This window comes from Saccopteryx bilineata, chromosome 5 (genome assembly GCF_036850765.1).
Source record: "Saccopteryx bilineata isolate mSacBil1 chromosome 5, mSacBil1_pri_phased_curated, whole genome shotgun sequence".
Lineage (NCBI taxonomy): Eukaryota > Metazoa > Chordata > Mammalia > Chiroptera > Emballonuridae > Saccopteryx > Saccopteryx bilineata.
Genome location: NC_089494.1, coordinates 132,552,447 through 132,561,212, shown reverse-complemented (window position 1 = coordinate 132,561,212; position 8,766 = coordinate 132,552,447).

Below are 8,766 nucleotides of genomic sequence, written 5' to 3'. Positions count from 1 at the left end.
CACCCCCGTGAGAGGAGCCGGCCACCGAGTCAGACCTCAAGGCTGTGCTCCTCTGCCCTTGCCCTGGGGCTTTTCTCCACCCTTTCCAGGGTTCCCGCCCTTCTCCCGCAGGCTGGATTACAGGCTGCCGGCAGCTGAGTTTGACCGCTTTTGCACGCCCCCTTCCCTGAGCCAGGCAAGATTGAGCCCACACCTGAGCCGAGTGGTGGCCAGCTGGCTTCTGCCCCTGCCAGCAGAACCGTGCTTTTGTCTCCCGCTGCCGCTGGCCCTCCGGCGAGCCCTCAGCTGCGTGGGTGGGGGTGTTGCTGCTCGGACCCTAAGACTCACTGCTATAGACCGAAAAGCTCCCTCCTTCTATGCGACTCTGCTCTGAGTGCTGCGGGGGAGCTTGTTTGGCTGCTCTCCTGCTTCCCTTTGCTGGTATTGCTGTTTCCGAGGGAAATATTCACTTCAGCTTTGGAGAGTGACTCGTCCCAGGGGTTAGGGTGGCTATCTCTTAAAATGTTTCTCCCTGTGCCTCCCAGATTATACTCTCTTCCTGTCACTCTGGTCCTCTCCCCTCTCCCTCCGTCCCCAGGAGCCTCAGGTGAGTGTTTGTGAGAGAGATGTTCTGCGTGGTTCCTTTAAGAAGGATCCTGGGTCTGAGAAATCAGACTCTTTCTCACAAACAGTATCCTGACTTATTTCCAGCTAAATACTGTCCTTACGCCTCTTCTGGGCTCTGGGGCTACAGGCTCGGGCTTTGTTCCTGGGGCTCAGGACCCTTCCCCCTCTGCTAAACTCACTTCCTGCCACGCAAGTCTCTCCCTGCTGCTGTTCGCTCAGGGGAGCTGGGCAGCCCTCTCCGCGTTTCCGCTTTTCCTGCCAGTCTTGGTGTGGCTTCTTCAGTGTTCCTTGGTTGAAGAGTCCTCTTAGTTTAGTCCAAAGTTGGTTTTTCCAGATGATAGTTCCAAAAATTAGTTTGTATTCCACTTTGGTTCTGGGAGGTAGATGTTGGTACATCCGCCTACTCCTGCGCCATCTTCCCCCATCTCTCATTGCAGTTTTGATTTGCATTTCTATAATAACTAAAGAAGATGAGCATCTTTTCATATATCTGTTGGCCATTTGTATTTCTTCCTAGGAGAAGTGTCTGTTCATGTCCTCTTCCCATTTTTCTATTGGATTGTTTGTTTGTTGTTGAGTTTTATGAGTTCTTTATATATTTTGGATATTAGGCCCCTATCTGAGCTGTTGTTTGAAAATATCATTTCCCATTTAGTTGGCTGTCTGTTTATTTTGTTATCAGTTTCTCTTGCTGAGCAAAAACTTCTTAGTCTGATGTAGTTCCATTCATTAATTTTTGCTTTCACTTCTCTTGCCCTGTTCATTGTAGTGCACTATTTTGTGAGTACTTTTGCACTCCATTGTCCTTTGCTACTGTTAATCTCCATCCTCTCCTCCCTCTTTCTTTTTGTTGTTGTCACAGTTTAAATTTGGTATTATTGTGTTCTTCCTGGAGCTTTTACTTGTGACTTTGTTTTTTTTTTTGTTCTTTGTATCTGATTGGAGAACCCCCTTTAGTAATTCCTGGAGTGGGGGTTTTCTGATGATAAATTCCCTCATCTTTTCTGTATCTGTGAATTTTTTTATTTCTCCTTCATATTTGAAGGATAGCTTTGATGGGTATAGTATTCATGGCTGAAAGTTCCTCTCTTTCAGGACTTTAAATATTGGGGTCCACTCTCTTCTAGCTTGTAGAGTTTCTGTTGAGAAATCGGATGATAATCTAATGGGCCTTCCTTTATATGTTGTATTCTTCTTTTCCCTGGATGCCTTGAAAATTTTTTCTTTGCCATTGGTTTGTGCCAATTTCATTATGATGTGCCTTGGAGTAGGTTTGTTGGGGTTAAGAAAACTCGGAGTTCTGTTTGCTTCTTGAATTTGAGGCTTTAGTTCTTTCCACAGGCTTAGGAAGTTATCATCTATTATTTGTTTGAGTATGTTCTCCCTTCCATTTTCTCTCTCTTCTCCCTCTGATATACCTATTATTCTTATGTTATTCTTTTTGATGGAGTCAGATAATTCCTGTAGGGCTCTTTTTTTTTTTTTAATTTTTGAGTCTCTTTCTTCTTCTCTCTGTTGTGCCTCAAGTTGCTTGTCTTCTATTTCATTAATCCTACCTTCTATCTGGCCTGTTATATTAGCTAAGCTTGTTACCTCGTTTTTCAGCTCGTGTATTGAGTTTTTCATCTCTGTTTGATTTGTTTTTATAGTTTCAATTTCCTTGGAAATATATTCTTTGTGTTCATTGAGTTGTTTTCTGAGCTCCCTAAATTGCCTTTCTGTGTTTTCTTGTATATCTCTGAGTATTTTTAGGATTTCTATTTCAAATTCTCTGTCATTTAACTCCAAGGTTTCCAATATATTACATTTTTTCTCCATAGATTTTTCCTCACCTATCTGTTACCTTTCTTTCTTTTGTATCCATGATATTCGATTTTCTCTTCCTTAATGGCATCTGAGGGTGGTTTTGTTGATAGTATTAATGAGATTTAATAAAGAAATAAAAAGTTAAAAAATAAAAATAAAAAAAATGTTTAAAAAAAATTAAATAAAGAAAAATAAAATTAAAAATTAAAAAAAGGGAAATTATTCCCCCCCTCCTTTTTTCCTCTCCTCTCCTCTCCCCTCTTTCTTGAGAAAATCTTGTTGTGAACTGTGAATTATATTGTACTAAATAGAACAAACAATGCCTGTACTGGAGGGCCTGAATTGGGGAGAAGTAATAAAGGGGCAAAAAAAAAACCCAGAAAAAACAAGGGGGTATGGACCCACAAAAAGCAAATAAGGAAAAAATTTGGGTCAAGAATAAAATGATTTGCTTATAGGTGTTGGTTGACTAAGAGTTATGATGAGAGGAATAAGAGGGAAACAGGAAAATGAGGGGACAAATTAAAAAATTACTATTATATTTAGTGGAACAAGAACTAGATAAAATGGAGAGCCAGGGATGGGAGCACTGCTAGTGAGTTAAAAAGGTGAAGTAAAAACCCCCAAAATGCCACAAACATAAGTTTGAGTCCCAGATAAGATAATTTGTTCATTATTGAGGTTTGAATGAGAGGAGACGTAAAGGAGAAAGGAAGAAACTAATATAGAGGGGGAAAAGAAAGAGAGAGAGAGAGAAAAAAAGAAGGAACCACTAAAAGAAGAAAAAAGAAAAAAGAGGAGAGAGAGACAGTTAAGGTTTTTGGAGTGCAACCCTCATAGAAAGGAAGAGGAAAGAAAAGATAATGGGAGATGTAACACTTATGGGTAGTGTAGTTCAAGGAGAGGAGAGAGTAAGACCAGCAGAGAGTTAAACAACCAAATTGGAGGAGGAAAAAAAATCAAGAATGAAGATAAGAGAAAGAAACAAACAAATATAATAAAATGGGATAGGTTATAAAGTCTGCGGATTATTCTTGATTTTGAGAGGTTATCTTCTTGCTTTTTCTTTTCTCTCCCTCTTCCTGGTCGGTGACTCTGTACCCCGGGTTCTGCCCCTTTGGCATGCTCAGGTAGAAGTTTGCAGTTGATAAGTCTCTATGGTGATGTCATGTATTGTGCTTCAGTCTCGTTGGCAGTCGAGGCTCATTAGCATTTGTAGGCTCCAACAGTGAGAGTCCGTGTTCCTGGAGCCTTTCTCCTAGTCTTTCCTTCCTCAATTAGTAGCCTGATAATCCAGCTATGGGGTTGCTGCTGCCTCTGCCTGGATAGTTAGAGGCTCAAAGAGGTGGCCATTTCCCACTCTATTCCCACTCAGCACAGGGCTCTGGGTAAGGCTCAGTCAGTCAAAGCTGCTAGCATAATCAGGCGGGGCTTCCGCCCACTCAAAGACCTCTGGCTCTGCCACTCTGTCCGGTAACACAGGTGGGCACCCACTCCTGGGGCCCTTGGAGGAAACTCTTGCTCACTATCTGTGCGCAGACCAGGATATCAGGCCGGCAGTCTCACCCTTTGAGTGAAACCCCTCCCGCACGGACAAGTTGCAGCATTGGAATTGGCTCTCGCTCCCTCCCCGTGCGCGGCTCCCTCAGGGCGCTGGGGCAGCCCGGAGATTCCACTTTTGGCCCACACAAAGGCCCCTGACTCTGCCTCTCTGTGGGACAACACGAGTGTCCACTGCTGAGGCACTTGGAGGACTCTCTCGCCCACTATCTGCACACGTCGACCAGGAGATCGGGGAAAATGGCTGCCCCGCTTGTCTTTCTTTGTCTGGGTTTGGCATGAGTCTTAGCTTGTATTGACTTGGTTGCCACAGGCACAGTTTTTCCTCGGCTTGGATCTCCGTACCACAGCCTGGTTCGGCCGTTTGTGCCGCGGCCTGGATCTATTCACCCCCTTTACCCGCCTCAGTTTCTATATTCTCAGTTCCCAGTGAAAGCCGCCCTGTTAAGGTTAGTGAGGAAAGTGGAGCATTTCTTACTCTCTATTTCCTTCGGGGTTTGATTATAAATTTAGCCAATTTTTCGCTCGACCATACCTTCGGGTGTATTGCGAAACATCTGGAAGCTCCAAGGATAGGTTTTTCTGTTTCTGGTTGAAGATCTTGTTGAGTTTTGGGGGAGATTTATCGGTATCGCTTCCTACTGCGCCATTACACTGACGTCATCTCCTCATGTAAATTTTCAATCAGAAACTATAGTGAGCTCTGCCTGGGATGCTTTGAGAAACTAATAAAATTGTTATGAAGCAAATACTCTGCATAGCAAATCATGTGAAACCAACAGATAAGTATCAGTATTCTTTTATACAAATGGTGCCTTTAAAGCCATTCTCTATTTGTTCTTTAATTAGGGTTATTTTGTAGGACTAGAATCAAAAAGATGTTTTAAAAGCATAGATATTGAAGAGTTTCTAAATGAGATGATTTTTTTGTTCATTATTTGAACGTTTTCTCTTTTATATTGGTATTAAGTCTAAAGTGGTCATCTAAGTACCTAAAGTGTATATATGTGTTAGCATTTTCTTTTTGGTAATTTGTAGAGCAATTTTGACACCATAGGTCTGTTTTACTTTTCAGAATTAAATAATTGTGATAAATTTTAATATTAAATGATCTTTTAATGTAAAGTTTTAATTCTATTATAGTTCATTGAATATGGACTACAACCAAATTTAATTGCTTGTTTCGTAAGTTCGTTATGTCACATCACAAATTTAAAAGGTAGTTTTTATTACATTTTACAGATAGTCAATTACTTATCATTGTCATTTTTTAGTTAAAAATAATTTTTTCATCCTGGCCAGATGGCTCAGTTGTTTAAAGCATCATCCCAAAGTGCAGAGGTTGCTGGTTCGATCCTTGGTTACGGCACATGCAGGAACAGATCGATGTTCCTGTCTCTCTCCCTTTCTTTCTATCTAAAGTCAATAAAATAAACATTTTTAAAACGGTAGAAATGAGCCTGACCAGGCAGTGGCGCAGTACATAGAGTGTCGGACTGGGATGCGGAGGACCCAGGTTCAAGACCCCCAAGGTTGCCAGCTTGAGCACGGGCTCATCTGGTTTGAGCAAAGCTCATCACTTAGACCCAAGATCGCTGACTCGAGCAAGGGGTTACTCGGTCTGCTGAAGCCCCCCCACCCCCCCGTCAAGGCACATATGAGAAAGCAATCAATGAACAACTAAGGTGCCACAACGAAAAAATAATGATTGATGCTTCTCATGTCTCTTTGTTCCTGTCTGTCCCTACCTATCCCTCTCTCTAACTCTCTCTCAGTCTCTGTAGAAAAAAAAAAAGATAAAAATGAAAATATTTTTTTATTTTTTGTAGCTATTACTAGGCTTTTATTCAATAGCTTTTATCCTCAATGAGTTTATTTAGCATAGGAAAGTTATACATCACTCCAGATTTAAATCTCACTAGTATAATTCCTAGAGTTATTGCCCAACTTTAGGGAATTGGAGAACTTGCGAGAGACACTAGGAAAACTGTATAATCTTTTTCATTCCCAAACCTTTAGTCATCATAGAGAAAAACGGCAGCTGAAGCAGGACTTTCTCCCTGCTGTCATTTCCTGCTTGCCTCTCATTTTTGCTATGGGCTATAGTTAGGTGACAACAGAATTCAGTTGTTTCAAGTCACTTCATAGCCCTAGGAATTCCTTAACCTTAAAAGTACAGCTTGACCCTGGCCAGCTGGATAGAGCATCAACCCAGCATGCAGACATCCTGGGTTTTATTCCTGGTCAGGGCACATAGAAGTGACCGTCTGCTTCTCTCTCTCTTCCCCTCCCGCAGTCAGTGTCTCGGTTCAAGTGTTGGCCCCAGGTGCTGAGGATAACTCCATTGATCCAAGCATTGGCCCCAAGCTGAGTTGCCAGGTGGATCTCAGTTGAATGCATGCCAAGAGTCTGTCTCTATGTTCCCATCTTCAAAAAAAAAAAGTGCAGTTCTCTCAGTTCACCTGGATGCAAGGACTCTGTGTCTAGTGAAGTTACAGAACCCCTTGCACTGTTTATGCCAACTCTTCAGGGAAGAAAGTTTCCGAATCTTTTAGTTACTCAAGTGGTTCGACAGTGGACTTTTAAATGTCATCATGTCCTGGATAAAATGTCCTGCAAGAAAATCTACTCCCATTGCTCTAACCACCTTTCTAATAAATAATTTAGTGTCCTACATATCTTATAATCCAAAAGGAGTTGAATGATGCTGAATTCTACCTCTAATACGTAAAGACACATGCAGCCCCATGTTCATAGCAGCACTGTTCACAGTGGCCAAGACATGGAAACAACCAAAAAGCCCTTCAATAGAAGATTGGATAAAGAAGATGTGGCACATATACACTATGGAATACTACTCAGCCATAAGAAATGATGACATTAGATCATTTATAGCAAAATGGTGGGATCTTGATAACATTATACGGAGTGAAATAAGTAAATCAGAAAAAAACAAGAACTACATGATTCCATACATTGGTGGAACATAAAAACGAGACTAAGAGACATGGACAAGAGTGTGGCGGTTACCAGGGGTGGGGGGAGGGAGGACGCAGGAGGGAGGGAGGGAGAGATTTAGGGGGAGGGGGAGGGGCACAGAGAAAACTAGATAGAGGGTGACGGAGGACAATCTGACTCTGGGCAAGGGGTATGCAACATAATTTAATGACAAGATAACCTAGACATGTTTTCTTTGAATATATGTACCCTGAATTATTAATGTCATCCCATTAACATTAATAAAAATTTATAAAAAAAAAATTCTACCTCTAGAAAGGAATTGGTTACTTCCCTCTCTCTGTCCTACTGTTTGATGAAGTTCTCTTTCTGGTTATGCATCAACCGTTAAATAGTGTCTGCACCTGGAAGCCTATAGGTGGGGTGTGAAATGCAGCGACGACGTGAACATTCTGCTGTCTCTGTCTTGGGTCTGTCGGACTCTTGAGTGTCAGCAACTTAAATCACAAAGTGGTGCAGCAGAGTAGGGCCAGCAGAGCATGCCAGAAGGTATCGAGTTAAGTCCAGAAGGATCAGGTAAGGTGGGATCAGAACTAAAACCAAGAACTTGAGATCTGGCCTGACCAGGTGGTGGCGCAGTGGATAGAGCATTGGACTGGGATGCAGAAGGACCCACGTTCGAGACCCCGAGGTCGCCAGCTTGAGCGCGGGCTCATCTGGTTTGAGCAAAAAGCTCACCAGCAAGGGGTTGCTCGATCTGCTGAAGGCCCGTGGTCAGGGCACATGTGAGAGAGCAATCAATGAGCAACTAAGGTGTCACAACGAGGGACTGGTGATTGTTGCTTCTCATCTCTCCGTTCCTGTCGGTCTGTCCCTGTCTATCCCTCTCTCTGGCTCTCTGTCTCTGTAAAAAAAATAAAAAAATTAAAAAAAAGAACTTGAGATCTGGAAGCCAGAAAAAGGGTCCCAAAATGATTTCAGGATCTAGGTATAGCAAAAATGGGGCAAGGTGTTTAGGCAGCTCCCTTGTGAGGCAGGGGCTCCTCCCATGCTGGGACTTAGTCTGAAAATGTGGGAGAGCCTGACTTTGCAAAGGGAGACAATTGGGACCCACATAGGTGGGAGTGCTGAGGAGGCAGCAGCGGGAGAGGGTGGAGGCAAGGGGGAGGGGCCACTTTTTCTGATTCTAGGAACTTTCCAGGTCACAAAATAACGCTAGGCCTCTTTCCTGAATGTTCATTTCCACTCGAATGCCATCTAGGGAGGTATCCTACGTAGATCCTTAGTTGAGAGGAATTCACATGTTCCATGAGAATTAGCTCTTCTGTTCAACACATTCACTCACACAAGAGCATCCAGGCTCTACATTTAACCTCTGTGAGCCTCAGAGCTGAGGCTGGTGGATAAAAGAGACCCTAAGTTGGGGACTTTTTCATTCACTTAGTTTTGATTCAAGAGCCCTTTGATTTGGGATAAATGGCTTTCTCTTAGGAGGTATTATTGTTGGGCTGGCAGTGGTTAATAGGGCATAAGTGTGGCTGATAGATGCTGAGTCCACGTTCCTACCTTAAGGAAACCCATGTTCCCAACTCTGGACACAATAGCTCTAATACTGGGTTCTTAGCCCACAGGTAGAAGTGAAAATGAATTGTGGGACCCTGTGCAAAATAAAAATATGGTGCCTCTTGTTTCAAGATGGCAACAGCCCTGGCTGGTTGGCTCAGTGGTAGAGCGTCGGCCTGGTGTGCAGAAGTCCCGGGTTTGATTCCCGGCCAGGGCACACAGGAGAAGCGCCCATCTGCTTCTCCACTCCTCCCCCTCTCCTTCCTCTCTGTC